Source organism: Panulirus ornatus, chromosome 1, assembly GCF_036320965.1.
Source record: "Panulirus ornatus isolate Po-2019 chromosome 1, ASM3632096v1, whole genome shotgun sequence".
In the NCBI taxonomy this organism is placed as follows: domain Eukaryota; kingdom Metazoa; phylum Arthropoda; class Malacostraca; order Decapoda; family Palinuridae; genus Panulirus; species Panulirus ornatus.
The window spans coordinates 16,544,349-16,569,664 of record NC_092224.1 but is presented as its reverse complement, the minus strand read 5'-3'; the positions used below and the strand labels follow the sequence as shown (position 1 = coordinate 16,569,664).

The following is a 25,316-nucleotide window of genomic DNA, read 5'->3' as shown; positions in this document are numbered from 1 at the left end:
TAATTCTGATCTTCAGTAACCCTTGGGCAACATCTAGGAGCTGGATGTATTCCATCTATGATCTGGTAATGCCATTTATATTATGTATCCAGCCAGTGTCTTTCCTGCGAACATGGACTGTAGACAAAGACGGTCTTGTTAATGATTTAGTCAATATAATATGTCCAATTAAGTGACCAGTTCTCGTTTTACATCCTCTAATGGTCTAAAAGTCAACAACGGATGGAGGAATGCAGCCAAGTTAACATAAAGAGGACGTCTGTTTTCCCTGTTATTGAATATCAACGGAATCTCACATTTCTGAAAACCTACAGGCATATTCACACGCCTTGTCTCCACCCAGTCGTATCTCAGAGAACAGATGCGATCCGTGAGGATAAGCTCTGATAATCCCTGCATCATTCAGATCAACAAATTTAGCAGAAACAATGGCACCTCAGGGAAGTCTGTCGATCACTGCAAGGTAAGTCAATAGACAAAGACAAGTGCATTGTGGCACTCCACAGCTGTTGTTTCCAGAGTGGTCAGACATCCTGATAATACTTGGCCTTACCACAGCTATCACAGTGGACACTGAAAAATAAGAGGGAACGATGGGTGATATGCCAGTAACCACAGTTCATGGGGACCAGTAGCGTGGTTCACATGACAGAATAATTAAATGATTCACAAAAAAAAAAAAAATTCTTTTTCTAGAGCATTACACCTGGTGACGTTGCTTTATATATTTTTCTTTCTAAGTTCACGATGCCTTCAGTCACTGACAAGATCATCGACACTTTGATGGCACCCCAGTAATGATCTTGGGTCACTGGTACACGTTGTCTTAATATGAGCTTCCTAAGCCCTTGCTACAACGTAGACATCATCAGTGTAAAACCAAATACGTCAGCAGTTACAACATAATAAACTTACAGTGTTAGGCTCCCTGGATGAACGACTGTCTTTGTTATACTGTCGTGTGTGACGTTTCATCACTACATGAAGACCTCGTCATACGTCCACACCACCCTGTCAGTACGTCCTCAGCCTCTCCTTCATCCAAGCCCATAAAGGGTTCCTGAACACAAGAACAGCCACGCACTTCTCTTCCCCGACTCACCTCTTCTCCCTTCACGTATACAACATTAAGTCTCTGAACCGGGGCCCCGATGGCAATGCTTTTCACACTGCTACACCTTGTTGTTTAAAGACTGCCACAGTATTTCCAAAGTTCAACTGTCCAGGGCACTATTAAGAACAGATAAGCAGCATTTGGGTCTCTCAAAAATTAGAAATCCAGTGTCTCCACACACACACCATCGGCTGCAGGTCACCAGGACCATCTCTACATTAGATTCACTGATCTGTTTCCATAATTCGGTGATTTCTTGGAGTCCCCTGATACCTCCAGAGTCCAACAGATCGAGGACTGCCATTTGGCATGCCATGGCCCACTATCGTTATTGTTCCCATACTTTTAATAGATTACATAACTCCTTACGAACGAGGACGTGCCATACGTGCACAACGGTATGATCTTTGGACACGAAGGCTCGAGACCATTGGTCAAAGATCATGACATGTGACCAAGGGTCATACCTCCTTATTCAAAGGTCGTACCGTCGTGCTCGATGAGTCAAAGTGGGTAAAAAAAAAAACAGTTTCCGATCAGTGACAACCATGAAACTGTAGGTCTTCCTCAATTCATCCACGGCTGCCACCATCTGTTCACACCATGCCAACAGGAGAGGCAGGTGTGTGGGACGCAGCGACAGGTGTAGGAGTGTATAAGGCTCCTGCTGACACTGACGAAGAGATAGTGACGGAGTCACCAGAAGGTGCGGACGACAGTGACCGGCCAACGCCGATTGAGGAAAAGGGAGGCACCAGTGACCAGCAGTGACCCAGGGAAGGTCTTGTAAGGACCAAAGTTTCTGTGAGTATACAAGTGAGTGGCATGCAACATAATCTACTGAAATTACATTTGACTTTACCGACAACTCTACCTTCATTAAAATTCAGACTACTTAAGTTTTGTTAGTCGTAACAAGAGAAAAATAAAAGACTTCCCCATACCAAAATAAACTATAACCTAGAGAAAAAGGATATATTACACTGCTTTATTACGGTATGTCTTCAAACGAGAAATAAAGAAAATGTGGCGAATTTTTTCAGTAGAAAAAGGCCAAAAGATATCTTTTATGACTGTCTTTTCTACGAGAGAGATTCTGAGGAGCACTACAGGAGGTGTGTAACCTCCACTCCTGCAGGAGAGAAGGTTACACCGTCTTCCCACGTTAGTATTGCACACCCACCTGGGAGGGGCTCCTCCCAACGCCCTCCACGACAGAATCTGGTCCACAGCAGGTGGTCACCTGATGAATTCCTCTCATACCCAAGTTTGCTTCCATGCTTCCTCACTGCAACTCTCTCTCTCTCTCTCTCTCTCTCTCTCTCTCTCTCTCTCTCTCTCTCTCTCTCTCTCTCTCTCTCTCTCTCTCTCTCTCAGTAAGGACGGTAATACATAGTCTGCAATGTAGCAGCTAGCGGACGAACACACAACACAAAGGTGGTTCCACCTGGGTATGAGAAGGACTAGCAGATTCGGGTCCTCCGAGTTCTCGTCTACTTACCACACACTCCCTCACCACCAGCGCCAGTCATACAAAATGTTATCATTATCAACTCAAAATTTTCCTACGGTAAGCACCACGCACACGTCAAACTTGCACATAGTAAATGTGATGTTGCAGACATTAGGTTGTCAATTAGAATCCTCAAAACTGTAATTAGAAAGGTACTAACTGACAAATTTGAAGCACGCAGACAAGTTCAGATAAGCACAAGAAGAAACATTTTCCATCACAGTGAAATGAGTAAAGTAAAACATGTATGTGGAGAAAGTAATAATATCAGCAGATTACATGATGATGTAACTGCTAGACTAAGGCTAGACTGTAGGTACTACTGGCGCTTTGGCCTATATGGAGATGTTAATCATGTGAATCATAAAGTCTGGTCAAAGATTTGGACATAAACTAGAACACTATGTCCTAGAATGAGAAAATAGAGCCTTTTAGAGATAGATCTAAACAAACCCTGCAAGAAATGTCACAACACTTATTGTTAATAACAAGATACCTGAAATTCAAAGTTTTTAACCACTTTTTGCTTGTGAAACTATGTACGTAAGTAATGAAATACCTGTTATGAATTGTAACATCATATGTAATATCAACCCACTGGGGTCTGACTAAGACCCTTTGAGACCCCGTGTAATCCTTTTGCGCTACCTCCTCACAGGAAGAGTGTGGGCGGGCACAATAAATTTGCCGGGGATAACCGGCACAAATCAATCAATCCTGTGGCTCGGTCAGGCAGCGCCAGACAGGCCCACACGTACCCCACAGACAACTCGAGGGTTGGGCTGATGTGATATGCTTCCTTCCCTTCTCCCCCACAACGACCAGTCCTTGCAACTCAGTGATGCCGTGCTTAATGCTATGCTCTCCCCCCGACGGTTACAACGTCCCTCATTAATATGCTGAGCCTGTCATCACTGGCGGAAACCATTACATCCAGTTTCCCAAAAATATAATAAAATCGTATATCAGATTTTTAAGTCATTCCGTTACATTAATGCCTCAAGATTTATAACTCAAACTAATATATATATATATATATATATATATATATATATATATATATATATATATATATATATATATATATATATATATCACAACCATATGTTATATGGTTGTGAGGCATGGGCTATAGATAAGGTTGTGCGGAGGAGCGTGGGTGTGCTGGAAATGGGATTTTTGAGGAAAATGTGTGGTTTGAGGTGAAGAGAGATGTGTGGTAATAAAAACAGTGTCGTTGAAATAGAAGAGGAAGGTGTATTGAAATGGTTTGGCCACATGGAGAGAATGAGTGAGGAAAGATTGGCCAAGAGGACATGTGTCGGAAGTGGAGGGAACGAGGAGAAGTGGGAGACCAAATTGGAGGTAGAGGGATGAAGTGAAAGAGATTTTGAGCGATCGGGGCCTGAACATACAGGAGAGTGAAAGGCGTGCAAGGAATAGGGTGAATTGGAACGATGTGGTATACCGGGGTCGACGTGCTGTCAATGGAATGAACCAGGGCATGTGAAGCGTCTGGGGTAAACCATGGAAAGTTCTGTGGGGCCTGGGTGTGGAAAGGGAGCTGTGGTTTCGGTGTATTATTACATGACAGCTAGAGACTGAGTGTGAGCGAATGTGGCCTTTGTTGTCTTTTCCTAGCGCTACCTCGCGCACGTGGGGGGAGGGGGGGGGGGGCCATTTCATGTGTGGCGGGGTGGCGACGGGAGTGGCTGAGGGCAGTAAGTATGAATATGTACATGTGTATATATGTATTTGTCTGTGTAAGTATACACTGAAATATATAGGTATGTATATGTGCGTGTGTGGGCGTGTATGTATATATATGTGTAAGGGGGTGGGTTGGGCCATTCTTACGGCTGTTTCCTTGCGCTGCCTCACTAACGCGGGAGACAGCGACAAGTATGATAATATATATATACATATATATATATATATATATATATATATATATATATATATATATATATATATATATATATATATATACGAACAAAGTGCATATGAACGCGCACCTTTATAGAACATACAAACCTCCAATAGCCAGGATCGAACCCGGGACCCTAGCGCAATAGGCGGGGTGGCGACGGAATGGATGAAGGTGACAAGTTTCGAAATGTACATGTGTACATATGTATGTGTCTGTGTATATGTATGTATACGTTGAAATGTATATGTATGTATATGTGCGCGTGTGAGCGTTTATGTATATACATGTGTATGTGGGTGGGTTGGGTCATTCCTCGTGTGCTTCCTTGCGCTACCTCGCTAACGCGGGAGACGGCAGTTAAGTATAATATATATATATATATATATATATATATATATATATATATATATATATATATATATATATATATATATATATATATATGCTGATAACCACGAGGAAAATGAAACACAAGTCTTAGGTACACTTCCGTGTAATATATATATATATATATATATATATATATATATATATATATATATATATATATATATATATATATATATATATTTTCCCTGGGGATAGGGGAGAAAGAATACTTCCCACGTATTCCCTGCGTGTCGTAGAAGGCGACTAAAAGGGGAGGGAGCGGGGGGCTGGAAATCCTCCCCTCTCATTTTTTTTAATTTTCCAAAAGAAGGAACAGAGAATTGGGCCAGGTGAGGGTATTCCCTCAAAGGCCCAGGCCTCTGTTCTTAACGCTACCACGCTAATGCGGGAAATGGCGAATAGTTTGAAAGAAAAGAAAGATATATATATATATATATATATATATATATATATATATATATATATATATATATATATATATATATATATTTCTAATATATATATATATATATATATATATATATTAGAAATGAACGGAAACTTTCATAGAACACGTAATGCCCTCCCTCCGTCAGCAAGGATTCGAGGACAGTGGAGGGCATTATGTGATGTATTCTGGGAAGGATTTTCTGAGTGATGTGAAAAGAAGAGGAAGTGTGGACAGGTCCTCACGAGGGAAAGTGCCTTAACATACAAATACGAGTTTCATCAGGTCAAACTATTATGTATACAGCGCTGCGGTGAAGGGAAAATATTATGTATACACCGCTGAGTTAACGATACTATATATACGGAGCTGAGATGAAAATATCATGTATACGTGCTAACAGGAAGATATTATGTATATAGCGCTGAAATGATGTTATTATGTATGAGATGGAATTATTACATACATGACACTTAGATGAAAATATGTATACAGCGCTGAGATAATATCCTGTATACGAAACTTAGATGAAAATACAATGTATACAGCGCTGAAATGAAAATATGTATAAAGCATTGTGATGAAAATAGTGTACGTACAGCGTGCAGACGAAAACATTACACTGGAACAATAATACCCAAAGCAGAGATCAGACAATCGTCTAATCATTTCTTACCCGCCTCATTAATCAAGGTTTTATTCTGACTGATGACTGACTGATGACAACATTTCATATGATGGTCCTCATAACCCCATGAGATCTCACCTTCAAAGGCAGGTCAAAGGCTACGCCGTCATACCCAAGGGTCGTGTCGCTTATACCCAAGGTAATAGTACCGTCGTCCTCAAGGATCGCACCGTCATGCTCAAGGGGTGAAGGAGCTGAACGTAACACAGTGGTAGTTGCAGCATGGAACATGGAAAGGACTACGGAATGACTCTATGATCTTACTTCTCGGTACCCCAGTAGTGAATGTCTTCGACACACCAGTTGCAGATGCCCTGAAAATTCATCACAAGAGTCGTTCAGAGCTTCAGGTAACAGTGCAAAATGCTTCTGCCTCCACAGGAACGCTCACCAGTTGGGGAAGCATAGTAGTTCCAGCCGCACACGACTCATCATTACTGGAGCTACGTACCTGTCTCCATGACAAATGGTGAGAGGCAAGTCTCCCTGGAGGATGGAATGGTGATGCCACGACCAGGGAGGAACGGTATGGTGACGGACACGACCAGGGAGGGACGGTATGGTGACGGACACGACCAGGGAGGGACGGTATGGTGATGGATACGACCAGGGAGGGACAGTATGGAGACGGATACGACCAGGGAGGGACGGTATGGTGATGGATACGACCAGGGAGGGACGGTATGGTGATGGATACGACCAGGGAGGGACGGTATGGTGACGGACACTACCAGGGAGGGACGGTATGGTGATGAATACGATCAGGAAGGGACGGTATGGTGATGGATACGACCAGGGAGGGACGGTATGGTGACGGATACGACCAGGGAGGGACGGTATGGTGACGGATACGACCAGGGAGGGACGGTATGGTGACGGATACGACCAGGGAGGGACGGTATGGTGACGGACACGATCAGGGAGGGACGGTATGGTGACGGATACGACCAGGGAGGGACGGTATGGTGATGGATACGACCAGGGAGGGACGGTATGGTGACGGACACGACCAGGGAGGGACGGTATGGTGATGGATACGACCAGGGAGGGACGGTATGGTGATGGATACGACCAGGGAGGGACGGTATGGTGATGGATACGACCAGGGAGGGACGGTATGGTGATGGATACGACCAGGGAGGGACGGTATGATGATGGTCACAACTAGGGAGAACAGTATGGCGATGAACACGACCAGAGAAGTGTAACAGAGCAAACACAAGAGGTGGCTCTTCACAAGATGTTATGACATGACATCACTTGGGTGACATGACCAGATTCTGGTATAATGTGTGCCGGAGACATCGCCCCGGCCGATGCCTGGATTAGACTGACGCTCCAAGAGCAACTACGGCACAGCAGAAACGACTACAAATATCCTACAATAGATACTAGGCGGCCATTCTGAACAGATGGGTACACTCACGATAATAATCAAAATCTTTCTTATCTATTCATCCGATCGAAGAAAAACTATCATCGATATGTCTATTCAAGACAAGATTTATCAAGTTCGTCCTAAGACAACATAAGTGAATGGTTGAATGAGCATAAGTGGCCCTCTGGAGTTGCACGCGTTTCTCGAGGAAACAAAGCCCCTACCATGACTACCTGCAGTGTATCCCGAGTCCGATATGCACATCAGAATACAATGTGGCAGTCAGGAAATTTCCCAAGTTGCACATTAAACAGAATGAAAGAACAAAGGTGTATGGTGCGCCTGGTGAGGGCAGTACGGGGTTAATCCAGGGGCTATGAATGTATGTCGAGGGTGCCGGGCAGTGGTAACACACACTGCGGTGTGTCCCTCCTCCTGTGGGACATAGCCAAGATCTTGATTTCCCGGCCGAACAGCCAACCCTTAGATCGGGGGGCGGCAGAGAGGCGGAGGAGCAGGCAGGCCCCACGTCATGCAGACTTGAGTGCAAGCTTGCAGGCAGACGAGCAGGCAGGCCAATCACAGCCAGAACAAACCAACCAATAAAACTGCAGGCGCGGCTGACACCTCCCTCCCGCACAATATTTGTCGCCTGGGTTACTAACCAACACAGATTGGACCCGCGGGAATCGCCCGCGAGACGCCGTCCTCACCCACAACACCCACCAAGCATTCCCGGTCCCTCTCGCCAGACGTAGCGCAATGTCATCGGAGGATAATCCATCCCTGTGAAGAATTCCTCCTCAAGACATTGTCTCGGATAAGAGGCTGAACTTTTTCCGCGGTCTCTCTTGTATTTATCTACAGAAATGGAGATGCAAGCTAGGACGTTAAGGTGCTCCTTGTAACCGAGCCCACGGCTTGTAATTTCCCCTGGGAGGGCGCCCCGGTCACATTACATAAACATATAATCCTAACCTGCAACAGGTCTAACATTGAATATTCCAGTGTGAGTATATTATTAAGAAGAGGAGGGGCGGAACGTGCATCTGTATCAGGATAATGATGTTTGGCAGATTAATTAGCTACCTGACAGGTGGGTCCCGCAGGGCGCGCGCACCTCCCTCCCTCCTCCCCCATATGTCGCGTTAATTAATGCCCCAGGCGAACACCAGCAAACCCCCCCCCCCCCCCCAAACACACGCATCCCCATGGCGTCTCCTGACGCACCCATGACCAACTTAACCACACCTCACATGCACACACTCCGTGCTGTGGTGGTGGCTAGCGTTGCCCGCAAGGTTACGAAGCCTGAGCCCAGCAGTTGGTCCACACTCAACCTAGGTGCGCGTCCTCTCCTCGGCGCTGGTAGATAAATGGGTACTGGCTTAGGCTGGGGACTGTGTATGTATACAAACAGGAGTAAGACATAGAACATACATATAAGGTTTCGAAACTAAGCAACACCAGTGTAAAACTCCCCCCCCCCCCCCCCCCATAACACACACACACACACACACACATACACACACACACACACACACACACACACCTTGCTCAGGAAGGAGTGTGTACTCGTACACACATAGGTAAAAATTCTCTCCCCATTACAAACATATAGCAATGATATACATCACAGGCTGGTGTGTGTGTGTGTGTGTGTGTGTGTGTGTGTGTGTGTGTGTGTTAAAGTACCTATTTACCTATTCATGCAGTACAGGGAGGTAGTTTTACTCTCGTTGGGCCCTCATCTCATTGAACATTCTCTACCTCTTAAATATGCTGTTTGCATTAACCATGTCCTCAGTCATTCTGTGCCATTCATCCACCATTGTCATACTATAAATCTTTTTACCTTTATTTCTTAAAACAGCTTCTTGCTTGATTTGTTCTTATGCGCCTACGTCTATCGAAGAATTACTCAGTGTCTACGTCATCGATCTGTTCTAAAAAAAAAAATAATCCAAGCTTGTGATCAGGTCACCCCTCACTCTTCTCTTTTCCAACAGGGGCCATCAGCCAATTCTTTAACGTAGAAATATCAATTTTGTTCCCATCTTTATTGCCCTTCCCTGACCTCTACTAGCTCTTTATGCTTCGTTAGGCTGAAGGAACCAAACTTGTGAGGAATATCATACTTTTGTGAAGAATATTCTACTTTTGGCATCAAATCATGCTAAATATTTCCTTATCCATACACTTAAAAAGCCATGCTGATATTTGCCAGAATACTGCTCGTCTCGTTTTCTATCATCCTAATGTAAGACTGTGACGACAGGTCAGGGATGCTGTCAACTGCCAAGTCCTTCTCACATGAAGAATCCTAAATATTATTTCCTGTTCGATGATAATCACATTGAGGTCCTCTTTCACCATGTCTCATCATCATTACCTTACGTTTGCTTGGGGAGAATTACATCAACCATGTTTCACACGAACTCTGGAGTCTGTCCAAGTCCCCAACAAGTATATACAATCCTACCAGCTTTCCACTTCCCTCATGACCTCTGCAACCATATTCAGGTGTGTGTGTGTGTGTGTGTGTGTGTGTGTGTGTGTGTGTGTGTGTGTGTGTGTGTGTGTGTGTGTGTGTGTGTGCGTGCGTGCGTGCGTGCGTGCGTGCGTGCGTGCGTGCGTGCGTGCGTGCGTGCGTGCGTGCGTGCGTGCGTGCGTGCGTGCGTGCGTGCACATAAGATTAAAGACATGGTACAAGGTTAAGACACGGGGCAACACGAGTGTAAACCTTTAACGTATTACACAAACAGTAGTTACCAATAATACCCAAACACTAGTCAGCCACTTAAGATACATATGTGCGAACCGTCTATCATCAGTGTTTCTCTCCAGTGATCAAAATGCACCAGTGATGGGAAGACTTCATGTTCTCCCAATACTGTAGTCAACAGACACACAGTCTCTCATGGAATTACGATCCGCTTCCTTCAACCTAATTCTCAGTCGACTGTGAAACTTTTGCGTTTATTTCGGCTTACACAGATACTGTACGTTCCACACACCCTCAACTGTCTGCTGGCATGAAGACCTCTCTATCACCAACCTCCTAGACTCTGTCTATCGAAATAGAGAGAGGCGGAGTTCCGCCGTGGCTCCCACCGTCAATGACTTACCCCGAGCCTTCGGCCTCGCCTACCATAACGTAAATCATCAAAACCATCCACTTGGACCGAGGAGAAGTCTCATTCCCTGGCTTCCAGACTTCCTAGGTGAGCGCCATTTAGGACTGAAAGCTTCCTCGGTGTAACTTCCACCCGGAACCCTTCCACTACCTCGTATGTGACAGCCTTCAAGATGGCACTCTTGTGTTTCCTCATATTTACATACAACGCCCAGATGGAAACACCTGCTAGATGGAAGTAGGTCAACGATTCTTCCATTGAATTCACCTTTGACAACACCCCTTCCGACTACCTTGCCTTACCCTTAACAACCTCCAGAACTGGACCTCCGCTATCAGCATTACCACTAACCAAACAAGACTTTGTTTCAATGTCACACTACCTACTAGTAGTCTCACTAGGCCCCCAACTCCTTATAGGCTGTTCAGTTCACCAAGCTTCTCGGTGTCACTTCAGCAGAGAAACTTAGTTGGGAGGAACACGTAAGTAGCATCGTCAAATATTCCAGCTATCGTCCTCGCACTTGGCCTCCCTACACCTGTGCTCAAAAATATCTACATAGCTTTCATGTATCCCAAACCCACCTATGCCTTCTCCTGTCTGGTTCTCCTCTTTACCCAACACGGAGTAGGCACTTGAAAAGGTACAGAAAAAGGGATTCAAGGTCATCCTTGGTGCCTGTCAAATACCATGACGAGGCGCTGAACATACTGACCCTCACATCACCATCCTACAGTTCGTCACACTCACCTCCTGTCACCTGGAATCCTTCATCCCCTACAGTCGCAGCTGGGCATCGTAACCGCACCGAGCTCATCCAAGCTTTCACCTACCAATAAGAAAACAGCCTCATCCCTGCCACTGTCAACCTAATCGTTACGATCTTCTGACAGTAAATCTAGTACACGCGAACGGGAAGTCTGTTTTGATCCCCCGTCCCCACCCAACTTCACATGGCCTTAGAGCTATATTTCATTACGTTGAACATATATCGCTTGTAAAAACGAGAAGGCAGGCTTCAATATGAATTCTCTTGAGCGACAAAAGGCAATCTGAGGCAAAAGACCAAAGTGTAACAATCTCTGGTGACCTAAAGCCGAGCAAGCAGAGCACAGAAGCAGTAATAAGGCCAAACAGAATTCTTGGATTCATGAAAAGGATTCTCGAATTTATGGAAATCATCGTCAACCTTTACAATACACTGGTGCGTCCCCATCTTGAATACTGTGTTCAGTTTTGGTCACCCAATTTGAAAAAAGAAGAGAGAGCGCAGGGTCGAGCTACCATGACGATCCCCGGACTGAAAAACAAGTCCCATGAGAGCACGAAACCCGACTGAAGGATTTAAATCCTATTTACTTCGTAAATAAAATGTTATGAGGGACTCTAATACAGGTTTCAAAATCATCACAGGCTTCAGTATCTCGACCTAAGCAGCTACTGAGGTACAAATTCATCTGACTGCACACGGACTAATGGATGCAAATTCGTAGGACACGAATTAATTTTTCTTCAACAGATTTAATTTTCAGGTCTGTATCATTCCTGGATGAAGATCACATATCTTGGGGTAGGTGGAGTCCAGTAAAGGATGTACAGTGGGTAACAGTACATGGACATAGGAGGCTAACGGGTGAGCCCGAGTGAGGACCGGGGACCCAATGGGTTCCTACCACGTCAGGGGAGGGAGGTGTAGGATGCATGCAATACATGATATAATATTACAGGATAGTTGAGTGATGCTGACAGCAACACAGGTAACAACATTTGTGTCATACAAAACAAGTTTAAAATATGTCATACACGTACAGAACCTCTTGTTAACATGCGAATCACAGCATCGCTAACATATACAGTCAGAGTGGCTGACATATACAGTCAGAGTCGCTGACATATACAGTCAGAGTGGCTGACATATACAGTCAGAGTGGCTGACATATACAGTCAGAGTGGCTGACAGCAGTGCCCTAGATACGTTCAAGAACAAAATTGATAAACATTTTGCATCAGTTCCGCGGCTGACATTATCTGCGCCTCCTGAATCACATGAACAGTTTGCAGGTTTTCTCTCCCTGGAACATGTGTATGTTCCTCTGCAAGTCTCTGATATCTTATGCTACGACCAATAGCCTTGACAGGACCCAGTCAGTGGTCAGTTGCTCTCTGATTTCCTTTGTGTTCCTGTCTACGGACAGCTTCAGCCTCTGCCTGCAGTTAATTCGGTAAACTTTCAGTAAAAATAATAATAATAATAATAATAATAATAATAATAATAATAATAATAATAATAATCATTTTATATTCTTATTCTTATAATTATTCTATTATCATTATTATTATCATTATTATACACTGCTGACACAAAAACACACACACAGAGGTGCGTTACACAACTGTCTCATACTTACGGATCCAGACGAATCTGAACCATCGCTTTACTGAACACACGAGAGAGAGAGAGAGAGAGAGAGAGAGAGAGAGAGAGAGAGAGAGAGAGAGAGAGAGAGAGAGAGTGTGTGTGTGTGTGTGTGTGTGTGTGTGTGTGTAAATTGCAAAAGCCATGCAGGACGACACTACTGGAGGTGAGGACGGGGCTGGGGGACTACGGCCATACACGAGGGGGAGGGGGAGCATGGTGAGAGACAGGCTAGGGTAGCACTTGATGGAACATCTAGCCACCAACTGACATTTACTGTAGTAAGTTACCATCAACCACGGACAGGGCAGGGTAGGAGCGCTGGTCCTCCCTAGCCGTGGGTCATCACCCCAGGTACCCGTTCGTCCACCTCACGTCACCTGCGACGGAGTCTTTCCCACTAGGTATCATACCCATCGCCTCAGCCACCAACCATCTCAGACACGGATTACGAATCAAGTGGTAATCTTTCCTCTCCTCCTCCTCCTCCCGCTACGTCTCCTTGCTGCATGTCAACATACGAATACAAATGATGTGTCTAGACTGCTCGTCTCTTGCTACCCCGCTACCTTCCCAGCCTGACCTTCCCCACACTGCTGGGCTGTGTCCTGGGGTTTGAGCGGCTGAGTCAGGGAAACGCCAGCACACACGTCTTCCTCGCCGTAACTTATGCCTTCCCCTCACAGTTCACCGGTCCATCCCTCGTCCAACAAGCCTGCCAACTAACTGTACTCTCTGTTCTTTAGCGTACCAGGCCAATGCCCTGAGCTGCCATGCGTCATCCATACCACCACACCAGTGTCTCTTTATCATGACACAGGTGAACTTCCCTCCCTCCCTACCCTCTACTGCGGCACTATCCTAACCCTGCCCTCCCTTCCATCACCAACTTCCTCTCATTCCCTCAACTCAAGAGCTCCTCCTTTCCATAAATATGCCACTCTCACCTCTCCCGTCAAGCATTCCGCTACTCTCCCATCATACCTTCCCATTTTCAACCATTAAGCTACTCATATCTCCCTTTCCCTTCTAACATTACACTAACCAACCGATGTATCTTCCACTGCCTTCTACCATTACACTAACTATCACACATCCCTCTAGCTTCTACCATTACACTAACCAACCACCATACACCCCTCTAGCTTCTACCATCCAATAACCATCCACCATACATCCCTCTAGCTTCTACCATCACACTAGCCATCAAGCATACATACCTCTAGTTTCTACCATCACACTAACCACCCACCATATATCCCTCTAGCTTTTACCATCACAGTAACCATCCACCATACATCACTCTAGCTTCTACCATCACACTAACCATCCACCATACATCCCTCTAGCTTCTACCATCACACTATCCATTAATCATACATCCCTCTAGTTTCTACCATCACACTAACCATCCACCATACATCCCTCTAGCTTCTACCATCACAGTAACCATCCACCATACATCACTCTAGCTACTACCATCACACTAACCATCCACCATACATCCCTCTAGCTTCTACCATCACACTAACCATCAATCATACATCCCTCTAGCTTCTACCATCACACTAACCATCAATCATACATCCCTCAAGCTTCTACCATCACACTAACCATCCACCATACATCCCTCTAGCTTCTACCATCACAGTAACCATCCACCATACATCACTCTAGCTACTACCATCACACTAACCATCCACCATACATCCCTCTAGCTTCTACCATCACACTAACCATCAATCATACATCCCTCTAGCTTCTACCATCACACTAACCATCAATCATACATCCCTCAAGCTTCTACCATCACACTACCAACTTATCGTATCTCACTCTCCCATCACATCTTCGCTACCTTCATTCTCTTAACTACCTCATTCTCAGACCTCCCCTCACATCATCAACAAGAAAAACCTACTCCTCCCTCACTTCCTCCCTACCTTCTCCTTTCTTCCTCTTTCTCGTCGCCTCCCCATCTTCCTCTTCGTTCTGCAGACACGGTGATAACCCTTCATCCGTTTCCTGGAAGTATGGAGGGCCTGCCAGCTGATTGCGATGGAGCATTTCCAGGTAGCAGTGCACGTCAGCCTTGTTGGCCAGAAGCTTTTCTGGACACAAGAGTCAAAAAATATGGATAGAAAGCAGAGCTCTAGCGTAAAGCTATTCCCAAATTGTTGATAACGTTTTGAAACTCTCGACAGAACTGAGAAAACACAAAAGAGTTCAGACAGTAGGACGTTCTCATCTAAGACCCAGTAATATCAGTAGTTCAGACTTCAGGAAGGTCGTCCTCGGAGACTCTTAGAACACTGATAGGTCAAACATCAAGAGACTCTCCTCTTGACACTCGGAGTCATAACGAGGCATAGACCAAGAAGACGTTACGTCCACTGGCATGTGCACGGGCCACTGCCTGGACCTGAACACAGCGTTCAACAGCGTCCCACCGCCACGATCGTCGGCTGTCACAAGGGCACGGTGGATGGAGGCAGCACCTCCACACCTCACACACCCTTCGTCTGGATGGCACCAGCCAAGCCGTACACTGTGCTGTCTCAGTAGCTGCTGCTGTATGCTGGTGGCTGTCACTTAACTCTATACCGATGAAATCTTATACATCTGGGAAATGTTTTAGGTTAGGTATGAAACATTCCGATTGTCCTCCACTCCCTTGTCTCACACCTCTCGCCCTGCACTCACTTTCACTCTCCTTCTTCTGCCTCTACATACCTGCAATTCCTTCACATTCTCATCCCTCTTACCCGACACTCCTTTCCAATCTCCTCCATTCCTCTAACCCTACTCTCTCTCTCTCTCTCTCTCTCTCTCTCTCTCTCTCTCTCTCTCTCTCTCTCTCTCTCTCTCTCTCTTCAACCTACATTCCTTCCCACTTTCCATCCACTCTCCCAACGCTCCCTCCCACTCTCCACCTAAATTGCTCTACTCTCTTCCCTCTCGCCTCTCCCTCCTTATTTACACTTCTCCCTTAATCCTTATAACCTTTGTTCCATCCTTCAACCCCCTCAAATCTAATCTTTACCCCCTCAATCAACCTACCTCTCAACTCCATCTACCCCCGTGGTCGCCATCTCTTTCGGTCCTCCCTCCCCTCTCATCTTTACCCTTGTGACAAGACACTATTGTGCAGTGTAAACAAAAGTGTGTTGGGATTTCTGATGAAAAAGGAAGGCAGAGATGGAGCCATGGGGAGTGTAAGCACCAGAGCAGATGATACAGCGGGGAGTGCTCACAATCACAAGAGGGGAGAGACGGAGCTGTGGGGAGTGCTCACACCATGACTGGTGCGACAGTGGGGAGTGCTCACACCACGACAGATGATACAGTGGGGAGTGCTCACACCACAAGGAGGGCAGAGACGGAGCCATGGGGAGTGTGAGCACCAGAGCAGATGATACAGCGGGGAGTGCTCACAACCACAAGAGGGGAGAGAGATGGAGCTGTAGGAAGCGCCAACATCATGACAGAAGGGATAGATAGAACGGGGCGTGGGGAATGTCAACACCACAGCAGAAGGTTCAGAGACGAAGGAGTGAGGAGGGCTCACACCTCGTCTGCCTACGTTCATATCTTCATCGGCCGCAGAGACGGGAGGGAAAAATTTGCTCATTTACTGTTTGCCAACATGTGTACAACACACAACATGTACACGCTCATGGTGACTCTTAGTGGACGTGTTACATGACACTCGGTATAATCCACGACTTCATTAGTAATGTGTCAATCACATTTAGATACCACTATATATATATATATATATATATATATATATATATATATATATATATATATATATATATATATACACACACACACACACACATATATGAAAGAAAATGTATAGATATGGTCAGAGACACTGAAATTCCGCCGAAGGAATGTAGCGAAGATGTTAGGTTGAGTTTCAAGTAACCCTTTGCATTTTAGAAAGCCGTCAGCAGACACAGGTTCCTATAAAACAAATATGTCTTCAGCCGCATGAATATCATGTGAATTTAATATCATAAACAGACGGCTGGAAAACGTGCGGTGTAAGCAAAATGTCAGAAACTGGAATATTTATTCGAATTCCGCGCGCGCCGCTTGAGACCAGTGGCGCCACTATCGCTGCTGCTACAGGCATGTGAACTTGTGTTCTTTGGTTGTGGAAGGAGTCCGGCTCTTCTAGCAGGCTTGGCCCTGCAGGACAGTAGGACCCTTGAATATGACAGTACGACCCTTGAGTAAGACGTCCTAGCCTTTGTCCTAATCCTTCAAGGGTCAGGTCAAAGGCCGTATCGTCGTGCTCAAGGGGAGAACGAAGGCATCCGGTGTTCGTGGGGAAAATGTCCCCGTCGCAGGCCCTCCTCTTCCCCGAGGTCAATCAGTGGCGAGGCTGCAACACACCACCATGACACACTTGGAGCAAAAATCAAGACGCCTGACACAAGGTAACCCTCCATAACCAGAAAGAGATGACCCTGCACAGCAAATGTCTACGAGATCATGTAATGGCGCCTTCAAAACACTGCTGGGAAATCACCTTTACACGGAAAAAGAAACGGTGGACCCCTGCCCGAGTACCACATCTTGGCTTCTCCCAGAGACAAAGACATGACGACAATAGAAATAACTCAAGAAGCCCCCGCGCTGTTCGTGAGCTACAGATAATGGCGTACCTCTTGTTTCACGTATAACTTTAAGTAGATGTGTACTTACAACTTGTGCTCTTCTAAATTCACTTACATAAGCACGTCATCTTTCCTCACAACAAATATATGGAACGTAGAGAGTGCGAGTTCTAGGTTAAAGGATGATGACAAACGTTGGCGAGAGAACTGCCGACACTTCTCGAGACGAAGTGCACTTGTGCTGGAGGAGCCCAGAGCCGGGTAATCACATAACTAACCAGAACGATTTAGTTGCATTCATTTCGGCGAGATTTTTCAGAACACATTACGGAAACAGGGAGGTAAATACTGCCAGCGATGTACCATCACCTTCAGTGTGAACTCCCTTGTGAAATCAGGTGCCGCAAAAATGTGGCAGTCGAGAGAAGAAAAATATTCTTGTGTTCCTTGTTCAAAAATGGCCAATATTTTGTCCGAAAGTGTTCAGAGGTAAAAAAGAAAAAAAAAAAAATGTTTGCGAATGAGAATGTCGACTTCCTACAGGTGTACATCCTGACACTAAACAAGTATATGATGTTCAAGGAAGAACATACGAAAGAGACAAGCAACGGCACATTTAGAATTCTTGCTGGAATTCCAATATTAAAATAATTACTTCCTATCTATTCCGATCACGAAGACTACAGCCGTGGACAAAGTCTTCATTAGGGATAAGCCTTAAGTAAAACATAAAAAAAAGCTAAACAAGTAATGAGAGGAGAAAAAAGGGGAAACTAAAATTTGATGAAGAGGTAGAAACACTGTCTTTTAAAAAGGGACAGATCGTGGGTGTGGTGAAAAACGGAAGACGGCAAAATGTTCTAAAGCTTAGCGATAACACAAGAGAAAGAGACTTTTGGAAGGCTTAAGCTTGTGTTTTCAAGGGCTACATAGTAATGATTTGCCGCAAATGGCTGCCCGAACACTGCGTGGTCTTACTAATGGCAAAAGACACGCAAGCGGCCATTTTTTGACACCAGAAACCTACCTACCATCCACAGATGAGGAACAGAAAACCGTCAATTTTGAGGTCACACTGAACGAAGTAATACATCTGACATTTTCTGGGATAGACCGATCCCAGAAGTTTAAAGCAGCACTCTGTATAAAAACGAATCAATTCTTTGCCTAATCAAAGCAACTCTTCAGGGAAGAATGACTGTCATCTGAAGTGGACTTAAAATAAAAACGTTTCCCGAGAAGCTAATCTGGTCGAGTGTTGTAATGCTGAGTTTCTGAGAGAGATCGGATGCTGCTGCAGTCATACCAGTTGTGTTTACCGTGTTGAGTGGTGGACTCAGGAAGCCATGAAAGGTGATGGGAAACTTGTGAGGAGTCCCAGACAGAGTAATGAGAAGAAACTGAGGTTTAGGGATTTGATCATAACTAAGTTACGTCTGTCCCATTGGGAAAATCCTGTCCAAACCTGACTTTACAGACGTGACTAGACCTGCCCTGAACACAGGAGGATAAAGCTGGCTTGAGATAAGCAGAGAAATCCATTGCCAAGCTGGAAGCTTACAAGTGCACTGGGTTATTTGCTGAAGAAAGGAAATCGTTGATGAAAAGGGACGAAGAGCGCAGAAAGTATGACAGCATTCTCAGATCCAAGAACAGAGAGGAGGAGGGAATATAAAGGAGAGGAATTCGGAGATCAGGCCCCAGTGTCAGACCCTGTCAAAAACTTCTGCCATGTCAAGGTCCACATCAGAGGATTCCTCCAAATGTTTGAGAGAGGATGACGAGACACAACAATCTAGAGGATAACTACAGATGCAGTTCACCTTACAAAAGCGAGCTGATGATAAGGGAAAGAACAGATTCATTGCTTAAGAATATGGAGAATTTGAAGACATTACGAGATATCAGAAACTGTAGAAGTCAAAGCTAAAATGAACGACAGGTGGAAGGGTTGGAAGAGAAACCCTTAAATGAAACTTTTCCACGTTTCCAAGACGATATATATTTCCTTTTTGGCAGAAGCATAAGAGACAATCATGCATAGCCTCAACATTAAGAAACACATTCCTGTAAGATATGTGGAGGGATACCATCTGCTTCATAGCCTTGCTTGTGTCCAAAGTGCTTTTCGTATTGCACAAAAATAACGTTAGAGGAATGGGCAATGATTGGAATGTTCTACCAATCTAAGGTGCAGCTCGAGAAGAGAAAGGAGCCACAGAGAGTTGCTTAATCAGTCAGAAGGACACCTACAGCAACGTTGGTATGGGAAGGCAAAGACACTGCGGAACTAAAGGGCAGAGATACTCTTGCACAGACTAGATAAAGCCACCAGTGAAAGAGGTTAGAGTGCTTGGGTAAAGGAACACTCCGCCTTACGAAAAATAGTTTCGGTGATTTAGGATGTAAACGAAAGATGTGGGCAAAAGGAAGGAAGGATTCATTATTTCCAGGTTCAGTTATACTAGGTCCTTTTGCCTGATTGTACAGGAATGGTTTAAACACGAATTACAAGAGAGAGTCTCCAACGATACTAGGATAAATGTTCATGTTCGTAATACAATAACTTCTTTTATGCGATCATCAGAGACAACAGAACCGCAGTAATCTCTCTTAAAGAAACTAAAAGAAATAATCGCAAGTTAGTTTATAACGGTCGGCAACATTAGTCTGGTTCTTAATTTCCTACAGATCAGAGTTTTCAATCCCCGCCCCTTCGCATATACACACCGACACACGCCCACCAGCAAACAACAACGCACACACACACACACGAGCCTCCAAGGTGTAGCGGTTTGCGTTTCGGGCCACGAGTCTGCACGTGCCCGCCCAGGGTCAGGCCCGTAGGGATTCGAATCCTGGGGACGGCGGTCGGCCCAGACGAAACCCAAGTGTTCATCCTCCCTTCCCATTCCCTGCGGCATACCTTGACGTTCCCTGAGTAATGAGTATCAAGCCTGAGAATAAGACTGACGTCAAGGCTTCGTGGCAGGAATCCAAGTAGTCAGAATGTGTTATAAAACTTGCGGAATTCAAGGAACAGCAAGTGACACGGAGAAAAGTAACGGTAGGCAGGAGACGTATCTAAAGATGAATGACGTCAGTGTTTAGAAAGTCAAGGTCCACGTGGCGTGCAGCAGGGGAAGTAGTGATGGAATAAGCACATGTTCCGCCTTCGAATCAATTGGAAACATGAAAGGAGACAATAACTGATCATTGGACAGTTGGGTCCCCGAGAGAGATGACATTTGGAGAATTAGCTGGAAGGGTGTTCAGCAGGGGATGAGTTCGTCTACCATGAAAGTTAGTGGAATAAACAGACAATTAATCACGTCTACGAGAGTGGCAAGGGTGTTCTGAGGGGCAGGTGCTCCTACTGTCTGAACCCTCCCTCTCGTTGGCACCAGAGACAGGCGGGAATCTGGAGATTCTTCACATTCGAGGATGCAGAGAACTATCGTGCCAGAAGCTTCTGTATTTCTCCACGTTTGTGTTTTGTGACAATGAGAAAAAGGAGGGGAAGAGGAAGATGATAATGTTAAGAAGAGAGATTTATGTTTGACGTAGTACAACATAACACATCGAGTTAGTGAGCCAAAGACAAGCAATCCCAGCACAGAGTGTAAGATAGCATCAAGCGCTACTTTAGCACCAAAGTGTCGGAATGAAGACACTCTCGCGTGACTACAATCTACAAACGCGTAAGGCGTAAGGTGCTTTCCAGCAACACCTTATCAATGCTAAGAAGAATCAACCTCGATTGGAAAGACCAGTTTGAATATGGCTACGCTGATATAGCCTTAAATGAAAGGATAAATGTGCATAATTGATGGTTGAATTAACAGATTGCACGTTTGGCTGAACTAGATGCCCTGAGAAGCTAAATACGACGACGTGAGATGTGCAAACATCAACAGCCCTGCAGCAGCCTGGTATTGTCAACATGATGACAAGTAACAGCCTGCGGTATGCAGAGCAGCACAACAGCTTAGAACAGCACACTCGTGTAAACAACCGGTGACAGGTGGATCCACGCAAGGGAACAGAACAGCAACACAGCCTTCTTAAACCTCACCACCACCTGACGGCAGGAAATTCAAGGAGGTCCACAGAACAGCAACAGAACAGCAGGATCGCCCTCTGCGGCCCACCTCTGTAAGCAGGTGGTAGCAGGGGACACATGCTGGAAGGCTGGGGGTTGTAACAACACCGGGTCACACAACATAACTAATATTGACGACGGGCAATGCACGGGTGCCTGAAGTTTGTATCGATACAGCGATACAGAAATACATGTATCTATCCACCAGCGAGCAGTATACCACTGAAACAGAGCCATAATTACAGGAGCAGCTTATTTGTATATACAGTAAATAATTCAACGCATGGCATTTCCAATATCATACGGAAGGCGTTCGATACCACTGAGCCCCCCCAAGTGTTAAAATCGTTCACCACAACAACGACACACACACACACACACACACACACACACACTAATTTCCAGTACTGATTCCCAGGCATCTCACGTACGGTCAGCCAGCCCCCGCCGCTAGTCGCAAGAACCACTGAAATACAGAAGTAAAAGGTGGTGGTGGTGCTACTTATGGCTGTTGTTGTTGTGGTTGTGGTGGTGATGGTGGTCTTATTTATGGCGGAGGTGATGGTGGTTGTCGTAGTGACGGTTATGGTGATGATGCAGTAACGGCCCTCATGCTCTTAGCGATGGTGTTGGTGGTGGTGATGGTGGTGGTCGTAATGGTCGTAGTGGTGGTGGTGGTGGTGGTGGCGATGGTGGAGGTGGTGATGCTGGTCTTACACTGATGATTGTGATGAGGATAGTGCTACTGTAGCGATTGTGCAGCTGCGCTGATGATTATGATGTACTAACGGTGCTACTGTAGTGATGGTGCTACTGTAGTAATGGTGTCACAGCAGTGATGGTGCTGCCAAGTCTGAGACAAATGATCATTCCCCCCCCCCATGTTTCCAGAGGCAATGGCGCTGCCGAACTTCATCGTCCACGAACTGGACCTTGGCACAGCTGACCCTCCCTCATCCCTGGAAGATCCGCTACCAGTCTGGAAATGCCACCATTTTCCAGGTTGTTCTCAACCAGCCGTGTCAAGAGGATGCAGGATGATGGTTTAACGAAGAATTGGCTCGTTTCAGCCAGGTTCGTACACCACCGGAAGGTTCCTCATTAAGCATTTGACTCGATGAATAAGACTGTACAACCCTTGGATATGTCAGACTGACTTTTGACCTGACCCTTAAGGCTTGGGTCAAAGGTTATGCCCATCCCACCCACATACACATGTATATACATACACGTCCACACACGCAAATATACATACCTGTACATCTCAACGTATACATATATATACACATACATATAAACACATGTATATATTTATACTGTCTGCCTTTATTCATTCCCATCGCCACCACGCCACACATGCAATAACAACCCCCTCCCCCCTCAGGTGCGCGAGGTAGTGCTAGGAAGACAACAAAGGCCCCATTCGTTCACACTCAGTCTCTAGCTGTCATGTAATAATGCACCGAAATCACAGCTCCCTTTCCACATCCAGGCCCCACACTACTTTCCATGGTTTACCCCAGACGCTTCACATGCCCTGGTTCAATCCATTGACAGCACGTCGACACCAGTATACCACATCGTTCCAATTCACTCTATTCCTTGCAGGCCTTTCTCCCTCCTACATGTTCAGGCCCCGATCACTCAAAATCTCTTTCACTCCATCTTTTCACCTCCAATTTGGTCTCCCACTCTCCTCGTTCCCTCCACCTCCGACACATATATCCTCTTGGTCAATCTTTCCTCACTCATTCTCTCCATGTGACCAAACCATTTCAAAACACCCTCTTCTGCTCTCTCAACCACACGCTTTTTATTTCCACACATCTCTCTTACCCTTACATTACTAACTCGATCAAACCACCTCACACCACATATTGTCCTCAAACATCTCATTTCCAGCACATCCACCCACCTCCGCACAACTCTATCCATAGCCCACGCCTCGCAACCATACAACATTGTTGGAACCACTATACCTTCAAACATACCCATTTTTGCTTTCCGAGATAATGTTCTCGTCTTCCACACATTCTTCAAGGCTCCAAGAATTTTCGCCCTTCCCCCATCCTATGATTCACTTCCACTTCCATGATTCCATCCGCTGCCAAATCCACCCCCAGATAACTAAAACACTTCACTTCCTCCAGTTTTTCTCCATTCAAACTTAACTCCCAATTGACTTGACCCTCAACCCTACTGTACCTAATAACCTTGCTCTTATTCACATTTACTCTCAACTTTCTTCTTTCACACACTTTACCAAACTCAGTCACCAGCTTCTGCAGTTTCTCACATGAATCAGCCACCAGCGATGTATCATCAGCGAACAACAACTGACTCACTTCCCAAGCTCTCTCATCCACAAGAGACTGCATACTTGCCCCTCTTTCCAAAACTCTTGCATTCACCTCCCTAACAACCCCATCCATAAACAAATTAAACAACCATGGAGACATCACACACCCCTGCCGCAAACCTACATTCACTGAGAACCAATCACTTTCCTCTCTTCCTACACGTACACATGCCTTACATCCTCGATAAAAACTTTCCATTGCTTCTAACAACTTGCCTCCCACACAATATATTCTTAATACCTTCCACAGAGCATCTCTATCAACTCTATCATATGCCTTCTCCAGATCCATAAATGCTACATACAAATCCATTTGCTTTTCTAAGTATTTCTCACATACATTCTTCAAAGCAAACACCTAATCCACACATCCTCTACCACTTCTGAAACCACACTGCTCTTCTCCAATCTGATGCTCTGTACATGCCTTCACCCTCTCAATCAATACCCTCCCATATAATTTACCAGGAATACTCAACAAACTTATACCTCTAATCTGAGCAATCACTGTTATCCCCTTTGCCTTTGTACAATGGCACTATGCAAGCATTCCGCCAATCCTCAGGCACCTCACCATGAATCATACATACATTAAATAACCTTACCAACCAGTCAACAATACAGTCACCCCCTTTTTTAATAAATTCCACTGCAATACCATCCAAACCTGCTGCCTTGCCGGCTTTCATCTTCCGCAAAGCTTTTACTACCTCTTCTCTGTTTACCAAATCACCCTCCCTAAACCTCTCACTTTGCACACAACCTCGACCAAAACACCCTATATCTGCCACTCTATCATCAAACACATTCAACAAACCTTCAAAATACTCACTCCATCTCCTTCTCACATCAACACTCCTTTATCACCTCCCCATTGGCCCCCTTCACTGAAGTTCCCATTTGCTCCCTTGTCTTACGCACTTTATTTACCTCCTTCCAAAACATCTTTTTATTTTCCCTAAAATTTAATGATACTCTCTCACCCCAACTCTCATTTGCCCTCTTTTTCACCTCTTGCACCTTTCTCTTGACCTCCTGTCTCTTTCTTTTATACATCTCCCACTCATTTGCATTATTTCCCCGCAAAAATCGTCTAAATGCCTCTCTCTTCTCTTTCACTAATAATCTTACTCCTTCATCCCACCACTCACTACCCTTTCTAATCTGCCCACCTCCCACGCTTCTCATGCCACAAGCACCTTTTGCGCAAGCTATCACTGCTTCCCTAAAT

General features: G+C 45.3%; 1 long non-coding RNA gene across 1 annotated transcript in view; it reads right to left on the bottom strand.

Annotated features, from left to right (window-relative positions):
* The window catches only part of LOC139759568 (uncharacterized), a 274,680-nt gene that overhangs the window by 6,008 nt on the left and 243,356 nt on the right, over positions 1 to 25,316 (bottom strand). The gene's annotated exons all lie outside the window — the stretch shown is intronic.